The sequence below is a fragment of the Lampetra planeri genome, chromosome 13 (assembly GCF_965212315.1).
Source record: "Lampetra planeri chromosome 13, kcLamPlan1.2.h2, whole genome shotgun sequence".
Classification (NCBI taxonomy): domain Eukaryota; kingdom Metazoa; phylum Chordata; class Hyperoartia; order Petromyzontiformes; family Petromyzontidae; genus Lampetra; species Lampetra planeri.
In genome coordinates this window covers 2,374,604-2,396,466 of record NC_136119.1, presented here as the reverse complement: position 1 = coordinate 2,396,466, position 21,863 = coordinate 2,374,604, and the positions used below count along the sequence as shown (strand labels likewise).

At 52.7% G+C, this 21,863-nt stretch overlaps 1 pseudogene across 1 annotated transcript in view; it reads left to right on the top strand.

Annotated features, from left to right (window-relative positions):
• Positions 1-3,212: 3,212 nt before the first annotated feature.
• Positions 3,213-21,863, top strand: part of LOC144721904 (histone-lysine N-methyltransferase ASH1L-like) — a 106,415-nt pseudogene continuing 87,764 nt past the window's right edge. The window contains exons 1-2 of the transcript XR_013585998.1: positions 3,213-4,328; positions 7,487-8,200. The product of XR_013585998.1 is annotated as a histone-lysine N-methyltransferase ASH1L-like (transcript). The remainder of the gene's footprint in view (positions 4,329-7,486; positions 8,201-21,863) is intronic.

Sequence of the window (21,863 nt, the reverse complement as noted above, 5' to 3'; positions counted from 1 at the left end):
CGGCTTTACTGTTGCAGTTAAATGGAAGCGAGTGACTGTTCGTGCCCCTGGGTGGCTGCCCGTATCGATGGTTTGGTGCTTGAGTGCGGCGGCCGTTGCTGCGTCTCCGGGGAGGTTGGTGTGTGCCGCTGTAAACACCAAAGGACGTGGAAGCTGGAAGCGGCGACGTCGAGATGTTGGTGACATCGATGGCTTCAGCCGTGATGACCTCTTGCCCCTCCGTCAGATGTCGTTTAATGTATTTCCCCCACCAAATTATATTCCAGTTGGGCTATGAGTATCATGTCACGAGACGAAGACATCTCTGTGCGGAGTGGCGCAGCCAGTAGTGCACCACCCTGTGTCAGAAAATGACCCTGGAAAATGGAGTCGCAGAACTATTCCTGGAGTCACTTAAATATACCGTACCTCTTTAGTCATTGCTAAGGGTTAACATTTTTTATGCCCTAATTAGCGTGTTTGCAGCATGTCAATAAACAGTCTCAGACGCAGAATACTGTAAGCCAAATTAAGCTAAAAACAAATGAATATTATAGATTTTCGTGCAATCGTTGGAGACTGGGCTTGCCAATCATGCAACTTACCTGGGGAACCGAGATACATCGTGGGCAGAGATACATCGTGGGCAGAGATACATCGTGGGCAGAGATACATCGTGGGCAGAGATACATCGTGGGCGGAGATACATTGTGGACAGAGATACATCGTGGGCAGAGATACATCGTGGGCGGATAAAACCTGGATTCGAACCCAAAATCTCTTCACTCTCAGCACTCAGACCTCTAAACCACCCAGCCACCTCTAAATTTGTATTCTTAAGTACAGTTCTACAATGTGTTTTATTTCAAGCGTGTACGAGATATCAAACTATGCTCATAACTAATTCACATTCCATGGGAATGTTGTCATGATCTTCCTTGCTGTACGACGGCTGAGTGTCTGAATTTTCTTAGTAAACGGGACTCGGACCTGATCCAACATCTTTCTCTATCCCTCTACCGCCTTTGAGTCTCTCTCTCTAAACGAGAATAAAGAGAAAATTGCAGCTGCTGCACAGGGGAGGGATGTGCGTGCAGAGGGCCCCACACAGAGCTTGGTGGCCTGGAGCCAGTTGCTGGTTCTCAAAGTCTCGGGGAACATGGGTCCATTGTGTTAAACGTGGTCCTGCCGAAGCAGCTGTCACCCAACTCGTAAACTCAAGTGCGACCCCACCGACCCACGCGTTATTTAAAGCGTTCCCCTTCTCCGGCTGCACCAAGAGATGCTGCCGATCGCCTGCCGAGGCTGCAGCATGGCCGGCGGGTCCAACAGGACCCAGAGATAGCCTCTCAGCTGAAAGACGAAACCGTTACTACCCAACAAATATAACCCACCCCCTCCAGCACCCCCAAAATGAAATTACGGGACTTTGTTGGAAGTGCTGCACATGAAGGATCAGGTTTGTGGTTAGGGGTTTGTGTTGATGTTAAAATTGAAGCAGGTTAGGATAAGTGATGAGTTTAAAGCCAAACGAAAATTTTGTTAAGTGTCCAATTCCAAAGGCGGTTTTGGAGGGAGTCTGAACCCGATGCTCGCCAAGGTTTTCTTGAATAAGTGAAACACTCGCAACTCGATTTCCTTTCTATTTCCCAGCTTTCTCAGGGCCCCGAGGGTGTAACGTGTGATCTCTAAGCCGTAAAGGCAGCCCTCTTCTGCTCGGTAGGGGCAATTGCCTGAAACGTCAGCCCACCACGTAATTTTATTCTATCCTAAGGCAGCGTTACTGGTAAATATGGTGTGGGGGGATTATCCAAAATGTTCCCCGAGAAAGCCGTTATACTCCCTCGGAGCTAGATTTTGCATATGAACAATTCCACAAGTGACACCAATCAACATCCATTGTTGTAATGTTTAGGAGCCAAGACATTATTTTTTCATAATCTTTTCATAAGCGTAAACTCAGTTATATATGTTATATATTTTAAAACCCCATTTCAGATTTTATGTTTCCAAGTAATCATTCACCCGTGTGTAATTATCGTCTGTACAGAGAAGATGTCATTTTGAATCTGTTAATTTTGTCATATTGTTTCGGTTTGCAGCGTTGTCCCATAACCTCCTCATTCCTCCTCCTCGCTTTTTTCTGTCAAAATTAAAGCGACTGGCTCAGACACCGCCGCTCCGAATCCCCCGTCTCTATGCCCCCCCCCCCAACTTCTTCCACCCCACCTCCCGACCTCATTCATTCACAGAGGGCTCCCCATTCGCTTCGGCAATTCTCCCCCCACCACCACTCCCCATCCACGCCACAACCGCACATCCACCCATCCCCCAACCGCTCCGCACCCTGCCACCCACCTACTCACCCATCCACCCACCCTAAGCCACCCCACCCACCACGTCTGTATGTCTTTTTTTAAATAATATATTTTCCCAAGTCGAGGCGACCATTCTCAACATCCCACCTCGCTCATGCCCCCCCTCCCACCCCCGTAAGCCTTAGCGCTACCGATAGGTCAATAATTGAGCTTTAAGGCAGCAGGAGGAGAAAGCGGGAGGGGTTGGGGGACTGTGGGGGAGAGAGGTGCAGCGTGGAGAGGGGGCCCCTGGATGTTGGAAGAGTGGGTGGTGAGGGAGGGAGGGAGGGGAGTGTGTGCGTGTTTCTGTCCGCGCGTGTGTGTTTCGTGTGTGGGTGGGTGTTTGTAGGGGGTTGGGTGGTTCTGTGTGTGTGTACGTGCTCGCTGACAGCACTTACCTCTGCGAGCAGCACTAAGACAAAAACCGGCGCTCTTTGTCTCTGTGTGTCTTTGTCATCGTGTTTTGTGTGTGTCTGTGGGGAGCGGTGGCTCGGCGGTTTGCGCGCTGCGCCACGAACAAGGAGATTCGAGTTCGATTCCCGCTCAGGGCCAACACCAGTGACAATTATCTGAACCGGTCCTGGGCCTCCCCTAGGTCGACTCAGCCTCAAATGAGTATCTGGTGCGGTGTGTAAACATCGCCGCTGGGGAGACAAAGGCGGCCGGGCATAGTTGCTGGCCACGTCAACCCCTCGTGTGCCGTCCCGGCCTTCATTAGGTGCTCGCAAACAGCACTTTGCCCCAAAAGTCTGCTCAAGGCTATACGGGCGACCTTTGTATTTGTCCGATACGTTCATGGATGTGTCTGAGTACAGACGTGTGTCTTGTATGTGCGTGTCCCCATGTGTGGTGCGTGCGCGTGCGTTTGCTGTGCTTGCTGTGCGCCTAAGTGTCAGTGCGTGTGTGCGCGTGCGTGTGTGTGCGTGCGCGTGTCAGTGCGCGCGCGCGCGTGTGTTGCACGGGGAGGGGACTGTGCGTCTGAACACACAATGTCATTGGCTCCCACAGCCATTGACGTCTCCTCGTGGAGTGGGCCCTTTCAAGCGCCGGGATTTGGGGGAGGCGAGTAGCCGGCGAAAGCGCGCACGGGAGAGGAGGGAAGAGGAGTTGGACGCTGGTTCAGAGGCTGCCTTTTCCCCCACTCCCTCCCTCTTTCTCCTCTTGTCATTCATTTCCAGGGGAAGCCGCGGTCGTCTCTTCCGCTGCCGCGGCTCTTCCCACTTGTCTGGAACTCTTGACGGCGTGCGAGCGGCAGGCGCGGCTTCGTAAGAATCGTTTTTCCCCACCGAGAGGTGCTGCTGCTGCTGTTCCTGCGCTGTAAACCCGGCGGCGACCCGGGATGGAACTCGGCCGCGGACGTCTCGGCGAGGTGGCAACGCTCGCGTCTCAGGTTCTGTGACGCCGGTTCGCCGGTTCGCGGATTTATCTTTCGCGGTCGACGCGCGCACTGCCTCCATCGGTGGAGTTAGACCCGTGGGCGAGAAGATGACCCAGCGTTTGTGATAATTTTCAAAAAAAAAAATTCGTTTCTTTGCGCTCTCCCGTGGCTGCGGGGAGGTGGAGGCTGGTGGTCCTTCACGGTGGTGGTTGCCCAGAGCTCCAACGTTTGGGTTGCGTCCGTGGTGGTTAGTAGCGGTGGTTTAGGAGTGCTGCTGCTGCTGCTGGCGGTGGTGGTGGTGTTGGCCTTGGTGGTGATACGAGCGGTAAGCCCGGGATTCGTCCACGGTGGCTTTGCCGCCGGTGGCACTCAAGTGGCGGCGGTAGGTGGCGGTGCCTGGCGGTGGCTGGCTGGAGCTTCGTTGAAACACGGCTGGCTTGGAAGGAAGCGATAGCGGCGGCTCTGCCTCCACGTCTACTTTGGACTGGCCCGGGGAACGCGTCTCGCCCGGCCCGCTGTGGAGCCGTCTTCAGGAGCTGTTTGGACTCCTCAATCTTCCGGGGGCTCCTAGCCGAGACGCCTTCGCATCGCCTGCCGCTGACCCTGCTGTTAAGGTGAGAAGTCCGACTCGCTCGTGCAGGAACACGCGTAACCGAGTGAGCGACTGATGGTAATGGATCATGGGACCCTTCCTTTGGTAATGGAGTTGTAAAACGAAATGCTCCCGTGGAAGAAGGGCTCGGAGAGATGAAATCCGGCGCGCGTACCTGTGCCGTCGGTAGGGGGCAGCAGAGTAGAATGCCTCGTTGTACCGTACTTTGCTCAGACTCTGTGTGCTCCCCTTCGCGAAAACACGCAATGGTCAGCGTGGTGAACTGTGGACAGACAAACTTCCCCGGCCCTGGGGAGGCCCTCATCCAGCAGTGGATTGACAAAACCTGTACATGTGCGTAGTAGAGTCAATCCGTGCTTGTGTGTAGATAGATACTGTAGGTGTGAAGGCGCGGACCCTGCAATTGCTCGCTCACGACACTGCTGGCGAAAGGGCCCCAGTAGAGGGGGGGGGGGGGGCTCTAGATTAGAGCCCCCCCCCCCCTCTCTAGAGTGTGGAGAGTAATTACGGTTTTTTTTGTAGAAAAACATCCAACAAAAAATATATATTTTTTACAATTATTTGTGTCGATTGGTTTAACTCGCAGGGCAAGGCTCCGCTTAAAGTTTCACAAAGTCTCGGCGCTGATCTCTCGCTCACCAACCGTGCGCCCATCGTCAGTTAACCGAGTAATTCGCCTCCCGCGGAGTGTGACGCTAAAGCCGACAGAGAGCGAACAAAGCCCGATATCGGTTACCGGTAATCGTCGAGAACGGATGGTTTACAGGCCACAACACTTACACTCGCACGGGTTGGATTACGGTGCGCGTGTTTGTTTTGATACGTTCGTGTATTAAACGCTCACCCCGAGACACGCTGTAGTCTCGGCGTGCCCCCCTGTCCACCTTTATCCATCAGCATCGTTCGTTACACGCTGCACGCACCCGGTGATTGGTAAACAGCGACGCGTGACCGCCACCAGTGCTGATTTCAAATTAAGATGGACTGTGTGGACAGCTGCGGCTGGGGGGGGGGCATTGTGGTTAGACCACAATGCAATGACTCTACCATGAATCCAGGCTAAAGATGTGGATGATTCCTGGCCACGGCATCGGTGGCGCGTGACATCCGAACTGATGTTGGTCCACTTCACCAACCCACGCTGACCGGCGTGGCGAAGTATGTGGGTTTCACGCAGGGCTTGTGCATGCCCCGTGCGTGCAGACCAAATCATCCGATCTCGTGCGATCTCAGAAGCTGCGTAGGGTTTTTTGAGCCTGGGGTGAACGTCTCACGATGGGCGGACCGCCGTTCATAAAGCGGGTGCGGTAGGCACAGCGGTCCCCAACCTTTTTGGCACCAGGGACCGGTTTCGTGGAAGACAATTTTTTCACGGACCGCGGGAGGGGGGGTTCATCATTGGGTCTTTCCCCCTTTTCAAAGAAGCTCTCCAGCGACGTTTGTTTTTTAGCTCATGTTGGCTACTAGGGGTTAGCAGCTTGTGGGCTTACCAACACTGTGACCGAGACAAGTGCGCAGTGCGGGAAAGAGGCGCGCACGGAAGTGGTCAATACAATAATTGGGGCGGGCCACGCGCGGACTCACCGCCCTCGCCTCCTGCTGCTGCTGCTGTGCGGCCCGGGTCCTAACAGGCCCACGGGCCGGTACCGGTCCGCGTCCCGAGGGTTGGGGACCCCTGCTGTAGGCTGCTGCGGCTCGACGCTGCCAGATGGGGGCAGTGCAGACAAATCGGTTGTGCCAGGACCATGTGCCAACGGTACTGCGATCCTCGTCTTCAGCGCCCACTGAAGTCAGGTCCAACAGTCCCCGGGTCTTGGCCGACCACGCCATGCCGAGGCTCCGGCATTCAAGTGACGGTCACAACGTCGTTGTTGTGTGGTGTCTGCAACGCGCGGTTTACTAATCATCGGGCGCGATTTGCGTGCACGTTTTGGGAATCCATGGAGAGGAGGGGCTGGGTGAGGGGGGGGGTGTCGCTTACAGAGAGGAGAGGGGGAAAAAGCGACTCCAAAACACATTCGCCCCCGGCGCGATAGCTGCAGTGGTGGCCTTTTGTAATGCGACTTTGGAGCAAGTGGCATCACCATCATCACCACCACCATCACACCACCAGCACCATCTCATGGGACTCACCTGCCAGGGAATGATACACCCAGGGCAACCACGAAGTTGTCGCTAATGGAGGAGGCGGTGATGATGGGGGTTGTTTTTTTTAATGCCCTGCCACCAGCATCGCTGACGAATGCACGCACTGGGCGCTCCGTCCATGCGCGCACGTGCGCGAGTTGCCTGGCGCGCTGAGCTACAGATGGAGCCCGGTCGACCGAAGTTATTCAATTCCAGGCCACGGATAAAATCGGCGGCGGTTGTCCGAACCGATCCTGAGCTGCCGCCGAGTGCCCAGTGCGACGTGTAAACACTGGTAGTGGGAGGAGCGGTAGACAAAGGTGGCCGGGCGTAGCTCTGCCTACACCACCGGCTCGTGCACCGTGCTGGCCTTGACAAGATGCTCACGAACAGCACTTGGGTCTAGCAGCAGGCAGTGTGCCTCTATGGCAGGGGGGAGGGGGGGGGCAGTGTTTGCGTGCGTCCTTGAGTGCGCATGTGTGTGCTTCGGTGTCTGGTTAGGTGGTGTGCGTGGGTACTGTTTGGGTGTGCACGTGTGTGTGCGTGGGGCCTGCACGTGTGTCGTTGTGCATGTGGGTGGGTACGTGCTTAATTGTGTGCGTGGGTGTGTCACTGTGTTGTGCTGTGTGTGTACACACACATACACGTGTGCCCGTGTGTGTGTGTGGGCGCACACGTGGGGAGCGGTTAGCGCGGTGCACCACCCGAGTTCGATTCCCGTTCACGGCCAACACCAGGGACGATCTTCTGAACTGGTCCTGGGCCAACTCCCCTAGGTCGACTCAGCCTCAAATGAGTACCCGGTCCGTTGTGTAAACATCGCCACTGGGGAGACAAAGGCGGTCGGGCGTGGTGCTGGCCACCCACCCCCTCGTGTGCCATGCCGGCCTTCATAGTAGCTTGCTAACAGCACTTTTCCCACGTGTGTGTTGCGTGTACGTATGGACATGTGTGTGTGAACACGTGTGCGTCTGCCTGTGTGTCCCCGTGTGTCCATCGCTCCCCCGACACGCCACGTGGGCGACGCCGCAGCCGACCCGAGCCACGTTGTCCAATGCTTCGTCCCCATGCGGCGCTGAGGCTCCCAGGCTCCCGTTCCTCCGGGGCCCCTGGGTCCACCACCGCTCCGACCCCATGGAGAGGGGTCCGGGCTCCTCGCCGGCCTCGCTAGGGGAGGACGGAGACACCGCGACGAGCACAGCGACGACCAAGACCCAGATCCATCACGCCCAGGTTCAGCGAGTTCGAGCAGAGTGCGCATCGTCGGCGGAATCCGCCGCCGCCGGCGTCGCGCGCAGAGCAGACAGGCGCGTGCGGGAGCGCTGCAACCGTGCCAGAGCCCTTGCCCACGGCCATGCCCTTGCGCGTGGGGCTCTCGCGAACGCAGGGCAGGGAGGAGCGGCTGAGACGCACCCCGTACGCGCGCGCTCCAGGGAGTTCTCCATTAAGGAGACCAACTTCGCCGACGGGGGATTGAAGCTAAAGATCCAGAGCACGGCGAAGATCCAGGGGCAGCAGCAGCAGGGGCAGCGGCAGCAGCAGGGGCAGCTGTCGGGCCAGCAGGCGAGGCGCCGTGGCATTACCATCACCATCAAGCCCACGAACCCTCCACGGGCAAGCACGGGGAAGACATCATCATTATCTTCGTCGTCGTCGCCGCCGTCATCAGCGCCATCGTCATCGACCAGCGCCTCCTGCTGCGCCTCGTCTGGCTCCGTCAGCTGCTCCGGCTCGTCCAGCAAAGCGGTAAAGAGCTGCGCACACGGGGCTTCTGTCGTGAGTTTCACTCTTGGAATTCAGTGCGTTGTGCCTTGCCGCCGGTACACGCACACCTGTGCGGCGCTGTGCATGTTATTGTGTTACAGGCTGGGTGGCAGGCCGTCCTGATGGACGGGGCAAACCTTTGTAAATTACATTGCTTAAAACGGTATTGAATGAGCGACCTGAATGCATCATTAAGCTTGGTGCTCAGCCACCCCGTCACGTTTGATCGTGTCAAGTTAACCCTTAACAGGAACGCTGCGTTGCATCTGGAGGTACTGATCGTGTGACCCGGACGTGCGTTGTCCCAACTGTAAATGCTTAAACAAAAACAAAACACGGAATGGGAAGCGAGTTTAGAAGTTTCTAAAACATCCCGTGAGATTAATGCCGTGAACATTTGTTTTGAGTGGGAAGTCGGTCGTAGTCCTTAGGTATTGATAGACTGCTTTCAGACAGAGGTATGTGGAAATTCTCACCTCTGGCTCAGGGCATTCCACCATCACTAAGGGCTGTCAGTGGGAGTCGGTTGTGGGCATTTCATATTAACCACTTGCTCTCGTCTATAGGGCACTAAGAAAAGTCGTCACCCCTCTCAGGGTTCATGGGGTTAGGAGGATTATTTTTGTGGTCATGAGATGGTGCCTGGTTTTTGTTGGCACGAAGCTGTTAGCATTAGTGCTGAGCGTCAAAAGTAAAAAAAAAGTTACCCTCCTGTGTAGATCTCTCGCAGTCGCACCGCTGTACAGCTCTCCGATTTGCTTTTGGGTTGTACCGCTTGTACATGATGTCCGACGTTTTGCACCGCGTGCTGAAGGATTTTTTTACGTACTGAATGGAGAGCCCATTAATTGATGTTATAAAGGAGCTCCGAGCACGTGCAAGAAACATCGCTCCCAAAGGCACAACCCGAAACCACATTGCAGGGCTGAAGTGACACTTCTAACATTTTGACACGTGGCTGAGGTGGCAGCAGTGGTAGTGGTGGTGGTGGGCGGTTTAAGCTGACATAATTCCCCCAGCCAAACCCGAGGGATGATGTTCACCAACAGCGCCACGTGGTTGGCATGAGCCCTGGTGTGCATGGTGCATGGATTGAATTGAGGCCCCCAGTCCAATATGCTCCCCTCCACTCATCATAGCCCGTTGCCAGTGCCCCTTCAGCTCTCGGCGTAGTGTGTTTGGTATGGGCCCTGGTGCATGGATTGAAATGGGGCCCCCTGTCCAATATCCCACATCCCCCGACCTCATCATAGACCGGCGCCTGGGCCTCTCAGCCCATGGGGCTCTTTGCATTTGCACCGCACACACGCTGCATAGCCATGCCGCTGATGTTGACACTGACGCATCGTGGCTGTTGTGCAGAAAGCGAAGTCGGGAACACTGACGATCGCGGCCCAGCTGCCGTGTTTATTATTGTTGGAAAATCAGAAACTGGGGTCCTTTCAAACGCTGTGAACCCCCACGGTAGGGGGTGGAGAGAACGCGCGTGAACCATGCGCTGTTTACATTTCTTCCGTTAACGATACATGCGGTTACCGTCACCGTTCAGTGCGGTCTACGTTTTGAACATTCCAGAAATTTTACCCTGATTGGGGGGGGGGGTCGGAGCAGCGGTGGAGTAGTTTCACGCAGTGCGCTGCGAACCCGGGGTGACCTGAGTTTTATTCCTGTCCTTGGCTCACATCAGTGGTGGGCGATATCTATAGCGAGCTCTACAGGGCTGCTTTTGACCAAATGGCACTGACTGACCATCGTGGTGAAGTAAGGTCAAATCTTCACGATTTGACACGGTGTAAGGAGACCTTCAAATAATGGAAGTAAATTTGAAAAAATTACAATTGTCGTTGTTCATGAATGCCACAAAGGAAATATTGTACCGTGTTATCCAACTGGGCGGGTCAGTGGAAGAGTGCGTGGCCTCTAATAATAAGGTTGCGAATGCAAATCCTGGTTGGGATTGACTCATCATCCCGCCAGGGTCGAAAAAAACAAGTACTAACTTTGCGGTTACAATTTAACAGTGGTTGTCCCATGGAAATACTCAACTCTGCCATAAGAATGTCATTGTTTTTTTTTCATCACTGCCTTAGGGAAGTGAAAAAGGAGACGAGTGACATGCCAGACTCAATTGAGTGGGGAAACTACTTAGATATTTTTGTAATTTTTTTAATCGTTTTTTAAACGAACTCACAAAAATCAATGATAAGAAAAAATAACCGTGCACTTTTTTCCCCCTGGTGCGGTTATGGTGATAGTATCAGTTTCATGAGGGCTTTTATTAAGATTTCCAAGTCCCACATATGGCCTGGCTTAAGGTTGCAATTAAATGGCTGAGCAGGATATTTGAAGGGAGGGATTATGCAGGATTACGGCAAATGATGTGAAATACATAATATATTGATATGAATGCACTTTTGACTGCCGATGAGAGGCAATCCACTGAATCTGCTGGTTATTATGGGTGTGCGGCTGGTGTTTTTACTCCCAGTTTTGGCTAATCATTTTAGACGCGCAGTACAAAAAAAATACGCGTCCTGTTGGGAAAGCCCAGCCTCAACAAATGAGACCCATAACCTCGTTAATGCCCTCAAAGAGTGGTGACGGATTTATTTTTCACCGGTGCTCACTGCCAGAGCTGAAGATAGATCTAACGGAGCCGAGCAGTCTTGGGACCGGACTCGTGTTGACAGAAGACGTGTAACAAATCACCCCCAGGCGAAGAAAACAAAAAAACGCATCCCACTAACGAACACGGTAAAACGTGAACATCATTAATTTTTTGATATTCGGTCAAAATAGGTTCCTATTCGCACTCAAGTGAATGATTCGCAAGTGGAGGTAAGCCCACACGTGATGGGTTTTCTTTCAATCGCAGGCAGTTATAAACTGGGGGGGGGGTCCCTTCCGTAAACACAGCGAGTTAATCGTAGCGCCCTTTGTCGACAGTGGCCACTACGGAGAAATCTTTCCTTTTCGGAGAACGGCTCAAGTTCGTCGACCTAAAAACGAAGACATTTCCATTCAAATTGCCTCCTCTCGCTTTCTGTTCATGGGCAACCCGGTCATTGCTCGAATGCGTCTGGCTGCTGGTGATGTTACGTCTGCAGGCGACGGTGGCTTCTTAAGGAAAAAAAGGGGGGGGGTTGTGGGGGGTGGAACAAACCTTCTTGTGTGAAAGCGTGTTGTTCACATTATCTGGCCAGCTGCAGTTGCACTCACGAGACGGCGCGGAGCGGCAGGGTGGCTGTCTCGTGGCGCAGAGCCGTCTAGGAATGGCAAGTCTCGCTCCCTCCGAGCGCGCACCCTCGCAATCCGGTTTTCAGCGCTTACTTAACGCAGGAGCCGGTGGTGCTTCCCCCCCCCCTCTCCGACCCCACACTTTCGAAAATAACGCAATCGCCTCAGGGGGGGGGCTCTCCAGGTGACGATGTAATGTTGGCTTAACCAATGTCCGGTGCTGCCCAGTGTTTAACCTTGTGTGTGTGTGTGTGTTTTACACTATTTGCGGTAGTGACAACAAATTGAGTATTATTCTCAGGTTTTTTCGGTAAAGTCACGTAGGTTACCTACGTGACTTTACCGAAAAAACCTGAGAATATGAATCATTGCAGTCACGAAAGCTTCAAATCTAGAACAAATTGAGTCCGTGTTTGTATAGCCCTGCGTCGCACTTAGCGCTTCTTAGTCGGGGCCCCGGCGAGGCGAGGCTGTGCATCCTGGCCGCCCGTGCGAGAGGTTCAAAGGGGTCGCCACGCGGGGTGTCCCCCTCGCTCTTCTCGCCGCGGCCCCCTCCCAAGATGCCGTTAGGCCGCCCGGGTGCGCACGGTGGACGGGGGCCGCCCGGGTGCGCACGGTGGACGGGGGCCGCCCGGGTGCGCACGGTGGACGGGGGCCGCCCGGGTGTGGACGGGGGCCGCCCGGGTGCGCACGGTGGACGGGGGCCGCCCGGGTGCGCACGGTGGACGGGGGCCGCCCGGGTGCGCACGGTGGACGGGGGCCGCCCGGGTGTGGACGGGGGCCGCCCGGGTGCGCACGGTGGACGGGGGCCGCCGCGCGCGGTTGGGCCCCCGTGCACGCCTGCGACAGCGGTGGGCCCTGCGTTATCGTCTTCGCCATTGCTCTGTGTTTCGCGCTCGCCGTGGCTCTGTCGCCTGTGCTTTTTTCAGGAGCAATTTTCAGGCTAATAGACTGAACGTTCAGGCTAAAAGACCCGACGGTGGGGAGGGGGTGGTTGGACTTCCCTGTCACATTAACGGCGCTATGAACCCAGCAAACTGCGTTTGATTCCCGACCACGGCTATAGCGTCAGTGGCACAAATTACTTCTGAACCGTCCATTGTGGTTACACGCGTTTTCACCAACCTGCACTTGACCAATTTGACGAAATCCGTTCACATCCCCCACCCATGACCGACAGGACACGGGGAGGCCTTCACTTAAGCGGCGGAGTGACAACACAATCCAAATTATTATGCGAGACAGAGAGATATACAGAGGAAGAGGGAAGGATGTGTGAATAACATATATACTTAGACGTAAAACTAAAGTATAAAAATAATTACGCTATTTATTTATTTCTTGAGCTAACCGGCAGTGGCTCTGCATGATGAAGCTGTTTGGAAGAGAGTGAGTCACAGGCAGCAACAGCACAGCCTTTGATATGGTAATGATCCCACTGAGCCGAGGGCGCCTCTGGCAGTGGCTGTGTGATGTTTCTATTTCGTTTGTTTGCCCCAGAGTTGCTTGTGTGATGGGGGGGCAAAGGAATGAATAAATAAAGAAATAAACGTACTGCCCTCCTTGTTTCTCTCTCTCTCTGGATCTCTCTCGGCTCTACGTGATGCTGAGATACGGGGCCACGAATGGGAACAAGGAGCCAGGTCCACAGGAGACCAATTAGATGCGAGATATTTAACTATTTTACTGCAGCCCTCGGCTCTAAGCCTGGGAAATAGGGCTCTGTGTGTGTGTGAGCGCTGGTGTGTAAATTTCCCCTGGGTGCGTAAATGAACGTGGGCAACTAGCGCACTTGCCATATTTTTATTTATTTTACCGTTGCTGTTGTTGTTTCACAATAATAGGCGTAATTAGAATTAGCGGAGATGACGAGATGAAAAAACAGAAATAATTTGATCACCGATGATAATATCGGGGGACGGTTGTGCACGGACCAATTTTAGTCGGCGTATATTCCCTGATCTGACACGGATCAGAAACGTGGACGCTCACAAAATAAACAAAACGGCAACAAACGAGCTGAAAATGTGCGTACCGGATGAAGCAAGGAGAGATGGGCTTGGGCAGGACACCAGTGGTTGAGACTAATGATGTGGTGGCAGCCAAAAGGAGGGAACGTGCCTTTTTAGAGAAAGCCCCCCTTGCAAGATATGGAGCAACGAACTGGCATTTTGGCAGTGGAGACATTGGGGGTCCCAAGACTGGACGGCTTGCTCTACGGCCTCCTCACGTCACCCGTTTCCAAACTCATGATGGTCCAAAACGCCGACGTTGGCTCGTGTGCGCAGGTGCTTGCAGCGGATCGTCGCACTGCAAAACCCTGAGAGATGGGCCAATGACTTTGGATATACCACGAGTGCCAATGACTTGGGATGATGCGCGCAGACCAGATCGATGTGTGCTCAACGTCTGCACAGCAGACGGTGCGGCGTGCGACGGTGTGCCTCGAATTAGCGAGGCGCCGTGAGTTATCGGAAATCCGTTCCACATCGGGGGAGCCCGACCCAGGCAGCTCCGCGCGATAAACCCACGACGCTGCTGGATGGCATTCACATCGAGCCCGTGGAATCGAGACAGCTGTCACAGTTTTTATTTAAAAAAAATTAGTTCCCCTTGGTTATTGTTGCCACCGAAGAGTCTTGCGAATGGCCAAACGGGAAATGTACTCGTAGCGAGCAAAGCTTTTTGTTTATTTTTTTGTGGGGGGGCTGGGTGGGTGGGATGGGGGGGGGATCTATCGTTGGCCGCCCGCTGAACTTTCACTGCTTGCCGCTCGCGGCGAAGCCCATCGTCGTCCTTTGTGGTCGCGTTTGCCCCGGTATCCCGGATCTTGGCCCGCGATGCCGGGGCCTGCCCACGATGCGGAAACATTGGGCCATTAGGGCCCACCTGGTACGCGTGACATATTGGCGATTGAGACGCGCGAAACCGCGGGACGCTTTCTCCGCCGCGGTGACCGTCTGCTTGGGACGGCGGGGGAGTGGCGGCTCAAATTGATTAAATTGAGTAAACTCCGATTGCGGTGCTCGCCGTGGGCGAGGGGCGCCTCCGCGGGGCCGCCGCGACCCCGCGCGGAGTTCCCGACGCCGTTGTTGCCTCGCCGCGTTTGTCGTTCCGTGGCGGCCAAATGTTTTACCGTGCATGACAGGGGGGGGCGTGGGGAGTATGTCAGGGGGGGGGGGGAGCAGGCAGGGAAACAACGCTTCCACCTCGTGGCTTTTAGCGTCGCAGCGAAAGAAAATCAGGACACGCGAGGTTGTCGTCATCGGAGGCTATAAATATAATTAATTGCGTGCGTAATTAATTTGCGTCACAAGGCCATTGTAATTTTCCTTCAAGAGTGACATTTTTTCGCACGTTGTAATTGAAGTCACCTTAAAATATATATATATACAAATAATTAAACTGGAGAGAGTGATGCTGTGCGGGCAAGTTTTCCAGCGTGCTCGTGTGTTTCTGCGGCTCCACAAAAATAGAGCAGACGCAGCCTTTGTTTCCCTGCACCCGGCTTGCATTTTTTTTTTACCCCCTAAGAGCCAATCGGGGCCGCTGCGGCGTAACGGACGGACGCCGTGCTCGCGTCCCTCTTCTCCGCCTCGTGGTCATTGGAGGAGTGAGGCCACAGTCTGTCACTCCAGCCTCAGAGAGAGAATGGGGAGCCATGCAGAAAACATATTGGTCCCATGGGCAGCTAGCGCCAGAGGGTCCTAAAGATTGATGCCACAAGGGCCCATAATGGGAGACTAAATGGGTGACATTCATGACAGACCATGAATGGAGGGGCCATGCCCTGCCTGAACTCTACGTACGGCATTGCGTCTCCCAGATTTGTAATTCGTATCAGGGGGGAATTCTGCATTTATGCAACGACAACTGTAAGCCATCAAGGCTACTCTAGTGGACATTGCTTATTTCCTTGACCCTGGCTGTCAAACTTAACTGGCTTTACTTGCATTGTAAACGATTCTGTAAAAAACATTTTTGATCTCGGTTGTTGACGGGTAACATGTGTGTTGCCACGCTGGGTCATGTCAGGGTCTCTGATTGGATCAGGACAGGTGGAGGTGTTTTGGGGGCAATGATTGTTGACCTGTATAGAGGTCATGCGATCCCAGAATGCTACAGAGAAGCCTCTTGCCCTGTTTTCATGACCGCCGGGAATGGGGCTGGCTCCGTGCTGGAATAGGCACAGGCTTTGTTAGAATCTGCGTCCCCATGTTTCCGGAACCTAGCCACTGAACGGGGACCCTTTTATAAGTGTGCTGCCTGATTAGAGCTGGACCTAACTCAGAATCAGTCTTGACCTCACGGGGTCAACGCAGAAACTAAGACCATGTTCTGTGATGTGCGCTCGCTTGGTGTAATTGTCTGACCGTGATGCCATTTAGACTACTATACATGGCAAGACAATTCTGACATTTTATTTTAATATATATTATCCTAACCTAAATTGTTTTAAAATTGGTCAAGAGTATACACTCTTAATCATTTCTCCCCAACCATGTGCCTTGTCTGCAGAAGTAGGGAAGATCATATAACGTTGAAATATCCACTTCATTTTGATATTGAAGTGGCAACATGGGGCTCCCAAATTCCACTGCTCGCTCTATGGGCCTCCTCACGATCCCTCATCTCCAAACTCAAGATGACCAAACATTCCGCAGCCAGACTCCTCATCCACACCCATAAATGAGACCACATCTCCCCAAATGCTGCAATCTCTCCTCTCCAATCCCGGATCAATCTCAAGATCACACTCGCTCCTGCCCACCTCTCCCCTCTCGTCTCACTCTACTCCCCTCCACGCACTCTCTGCTCCACCAACCAAGGCTTTCTGTCAAAGCCCCCATTTAACCTTCACTCATTTGGAGGTCGCTCATTCTCCTCTGCTGCCCGCATAGCCTGGAACTCCCTTCCCAACAGACGTCCGTTTTGTCGACTGGTCAAGTCCAGGCTCCAGGCCTTCCTTGTTTCCCCTCTGCCTATGTCTGACCGCCTCTACCTCTCTATAACATAAATATGCCCACTGTTTTCTTCCCAGCGTCCTGAGATGTCGCATTTCATTGCTGTATAAATCCACATTGTATTGTCTTGTTCTTGGGTCACTGTTCGGCTATCTCTGGGCTGGCAGAGACCAGGTCCAAGTGATCATGGAAAATAGGCATGTGTGTGTGTGTCTTAATTTTCTACATCTCTTACTGGTCAAAGATAAACCCTCACGTGGTCTCTGCTCTGCCGCTTAGTCGATCATCCCAGCGACAGAACTTTGCCAGGCATAGCAGGATGACTTCCTCTTCTCAGAAAATACAGGAAAACCTCGCCCAACGCTCCTTTATTGAACTCGCTTTTCGGCGATACACGGTTTACCTGAGGTCTGTTATCTGGAACACAGGAGTGATATTTTCGTTCTACGCGGTTTGATGCTGCTAAGATTCTCATCTCCACGTCGATAATTAGTGCGGTGAGAGTGCTGCATCCGTTGGAAGGTGTGAACGAATCGACTGTGAGAACGATGTAGTTCATGCGTATGTTTTTTGTGCGTGTTTTTTTTGTGTGATAATGTAACACACTCAACACGCACAACGGCACAACGCAAATGTTCACACGCTGTCGTACACATCTAGCCGTCCAGTTGTTGAGGATGTCAGTCGTATGGACACCTAGATGGCGAATCATTAACGTTCAAGTGACAGTGTTAGGGGCGAGCGCCGGGCTGGGAATTCAGTGTCATGGGTGAGGGCTGGGTGCTGCGGTGCAGGAAGTGTAATGGAGACGCGGGTTTTGTGTCGAGGTAAAATTGAAAGAGCACACACGCGCACACGCACGAGAAATTGAGAGCGACTCCGCATCCTTTATCACAATAGCAAGGGCAGAAATCACGTGGAATTAGTTCAACATAGTGGGGGGGGGGGGTGATGATTTCAGAACCAGGAACGCAACTCTATTTTTCCCATAAGGTCTATCATTTTTTTAACGCGGTTTTGCCCAACATGGCATTTTTCCAGGAACGTAACCAGAGGTATGCTGGCAATACTTAATTAAACATTTGAGTCTAATATTGAAATTAGGAGGAAAACGGTTTGCTCGACTGCATGTTTACCATTGACGCCGCTTGTTATTTTCCAAGTTTAGTTGAATGTGTGCAGGGCAACAATGAATGTTGCGGTGTAACATCTACTAAAGACGGACAGTTGGTTGATTACAAATACAACATGAACCCTTTAGAGGAAATCCATGGGCCCTTCTGTTGCCGCATCTCTCCTCCCCCCATATTTGGATTGATATAGAAATTGTAATGAATGGGAAAATCCGTCACCATGATACTTCCTCTGAGAACCCGGCTGAAATCCGCTTTTGCTTTTTGCAGCGGTCTCTCCAAAATGCTCGCGAAATCCGTTCTTCATCCCGAGTTTAGTTTCTCAATCGCGGCGCACCGCGTCATCTCGGATGCCGTGGGCACGGCATATCTCATGCGCAAACGCAACAAAAATATACGAACTCACTAACAACAACAAAAACGTATTTTTTTTATTATTTACTCACGGACGTATTTGTTATTTGTTCAAATTTACAACAAACAAACAAAAAAATGCCCAGAAATAAACCGAGAGAGAGACGAGAGCAGTGTAATCCTCTGTGTACTGGAGATTAAACCACTCGGGATCTGAAAAGGCGCGTTTGCGATCGTCGGGCTGGGATGCCCGTCTTTTGTGTCTCCTGCGCGTCGCCGCTGTTTACGTGGGATGAAACGAGAGAGGGGATAATCCACCGGGATTACCGAGACCCAAACAGCAGCTGCGATGCAGCCCAGCAGAGCTCCCCTCCCCATCTCCCACTTCCCCCCCCCACTCTCCCAACCCAAGCCCAAGCCCAATCTGTCTCTTGGGGAGATTGCGGCGGGCAGGGGGGAGGGCGAGACGAACGTTGGCAAGAGTGCCAAAAAGAGGAAGGATAGAAACAAAGAAAGAACGAAATTGAGAAGAACTCGACTGAGGTATGCCCGCACGCACGCCCGCCCGCCCGGCTGGTGGCTGTGAGTTTGGTCTCAGAGAGTTCGGGCAGCATTGACAGGCGGCGACACGCACTCGCCTCGCTGTCGTTCAGATCTTGATGTCTAAGGCACCTGGGATAATTGTCTCAAGTATCGGTCAGACGCCGAGTCCAACCTCGAAGTTTTCCAGGTGAGCACCCGGAAGGAGTTTTTTTTATTCATTTTGTGTACATTGTCTAGCTGGGAGCACTTGTGCCTGAAGTGCATCATTTATAATAATAATAACCCGGTGAATTCCTACGGCTGTGCCACTCAGAACTATATATGCGATCCTCGGACATTAAAACTGTTCCATAAGATAGTGTAAAATTGGCTTAGTCTGGTTGTATTGAGCATCAGACATTAACACTGAACCCTAACAATCCTAAACGTGCCTTAGGCTGGCCCTCTTTAGCCTCAGTAATAATAATGTCTGCTCTCCATTGAAAACGGATGCAACTTTTTAATATACACAATTATAATAGCGTTTATTTTCACTCAAGATGCTTCTCAGGAGGGGCTTGCATTGCGATGTTGGTCAATCATATTTTAAGGAGTGCCTGGCCTGCGGGAGGAACATCTGGAGGAAACCGACCGTAAATACGGGCAGAGGGGTTTTCGGACCCCCAGTAGCTCATGCTGATATCTCCGGGCCACCTCACAGCCCAGCGGGTTTGGGAGTCGTTTGGATGAGTCCCACGCGCGATCATTTTTTAGGTTTCTCAGCCACCAGCAAAAATGCGCTTCACGGTTGAAAATCTGCGTTTGGTGCCGACACTGTCGCGACGAGCCGCTACCTTTGGGACACTACAATATATGACGCCTCCTCTCGTTTACTGCCATGCACGTGTCCCACTGTTTTGTGCTAGGCGGGAGGGTCATTGCCCGAGACATCGCCTGTTATATACGCTTTCCTTTAAGGCCACACACAGAGTGTTGTTATTTTGCGAGTTGTGTTTGTGCATTACTGCTAATGCTGAATCACCAACAGCGGATGGCACTTTGGGCTATGAACCCAGCGATCCAAGATCCTGTTCCCGGTTACAGCTGATGTCAGTCACGGGCGATATCCGAACCGGGTCCTGCGTCCTCTCTTCACCAAGCCGTGCTAAAGTATTGTCAAACAACCCCTGCATGGGGAAGCCTTCATCCAGCAGTGGATGGACAAAGGTCTGCAATTGATGGTGCATAGCAGATGATACAATCCAATATTTTATCGTATCATCGTAAATGTGCGAGTGGCTATAGGAGAAATTTTTGTTGACAATTACATCCCCTGCAAGTAGTATCTTTCATTAATTTCCCTGTGGAATAAAGCAAGTTGTTTTAATCAAACCAAAATTATAGAATGTATAATTAAATAGTCTCCATGACGTGCAGACGAGAGGTAGCGATTCGATGTTTTTTTCAGGATATGGTACAATAGTTGATTACTTTTTAATATTATTTTGGGAATGTAGCGGCCACAAGTGGCTGCGGTTGCTGCAGGAACCCATACGACATACATCGCATGCCAAATGAAGAACATCGACTCCCAACACAAGCGAATCGATGCGTCTATCACGAGCCTAAGAATTCATGTCAATCAATGCGTCTGTCACGAGCCTAAGAATCCATGTCAATCGATGCGTCGCTACTCAGACGTTGCGCTGCCTCTGACCATTTCGCACCGTGTGAAAAGAAATCGGCCGATAGACGTCCGTTGGACGCAAACGGGTGAGATGAGAGAGAGAGAGCCGAGGCAAAATCCTCATTCACAGGCGCGACTCCGGTTCATGCGTTCACATATTGTGTGGGTTGCGCACGCGTCCCAATTAATAAATTAATCGATGGTTTCCCCCTTTTACATGTTTTTTGTTCGCTCGGCGCTCAAGATGCGGCAGCCACCCCGGCGCCGGTCCCAAAGCTCACGTTGCAAAGCGACCATCGCAAAACGTCAGTCGGTACCTTTGCCCGCCCGCTCACGGGGTGGAGGCCAAGCGTTTTCCACCATAGATCTCCCGTATGCCACCCCCCACCGCCCGCCCGTCTAACCGCGTCGCCCCAGCCGCGGCCCGCCACGCCCGCACACAGTGTTGGGTTTGTTAACCACGCTAACCTTTCGCTTGTAATAATAACCGCGGCACCAGCTGGCACCAGTTGAGGGGGTCCGCCAGCTCGCTCCGTGCCTCTAATGAAACCGGCGGTCCCGCGAGGGGCCGGGCGTTAATTTAGTTGACGGCAGATGTCTGCGTGTACGTCATTAGCGGGAATAAATTCTTGCCAAGCGGAGGCTTCCCCCCCACCGCCCGCTCCGGTCGAAGCTCCGAGCTATCGGAGCTTCAACCTTGTGCTGAAAAGGAGGAGGAGAAAGAGCAGCAGTCATCGTGGCCCCGGCGGTTGGGCGGCCCACGAGGGCCACCGATGCTTAACCCCCGAGGCTGATGGGGCCACCGTTGCGGACCCTGACCCCCGCGCTTCCCAGCGGAGGGCCCGCCCGCCGCCCACTGTGACTTAACCGACAGCAGATGTTTGTGCAATGGGATCCGGGAGGTGGTCGCTCTCCCCCCCCCATCCACCTCGCCCCATCACAGCCGTTGCACTGTAACCCTGAGCTGCGCACACACCGGCCACTGGCTACGTTTTTTGCTCTTTCACGCATTGTTATTATAATTATTGTACTGGGTGCTTTCTCACGGCTATGCTTGGGTCTCTTAAGTCTCTGGAATTAACACTGAACCTTAATCCCAGAGGTGCCTTAGTCTGTCTCTCTGAGCCTCAGGCATTAACACTGAACTTTAAGAATCCCAGAGGCCCTTTAGTCTGGCTCTCTGAGCCTCAGGCATTAACACTGAACTTTAAGAATCCTAAAGGTGTCTTAATCTGAATATTATTGCATCGGTGTATTTATGTGTTTATATACATAGTCACTGCTCACATCTCCTTGCTCATTTGTATATAGCATATATAAAACAATAATACAAATTAAACTTTAACAATACTCTTGATATCTGTGACCAAGCATGAGCTGTGACGTCATATCCCACGTGCCATAGACTTTTCACCTACAGGCAGCTCATTAAGATAGATCATTAATATATTATCAATAGAGTTCACCTGGTGAAGCCACAAGGTCCCGCCATAGTGTAGAATTTTCACCATTGGCCCAGGTCCACCAATGGAGGAACGCATGATTTAGAGATGTCAGTCAAATTGCTCGTGGAAGCCAAGCAGCGCAAGTCGGGTTAGTACTCGGATGGATGTCTGCCCAGAAATACCAGGTGTTCAAGGGTTGGGCAGCTCGGAGGCGATCAGATGGCAATACATCAGTGGATACTTAACTCCATCCTTGTGGAGCTTGCTTTTTTTTTATCAGGTAAGGCCCACTGAGCTGTGTAG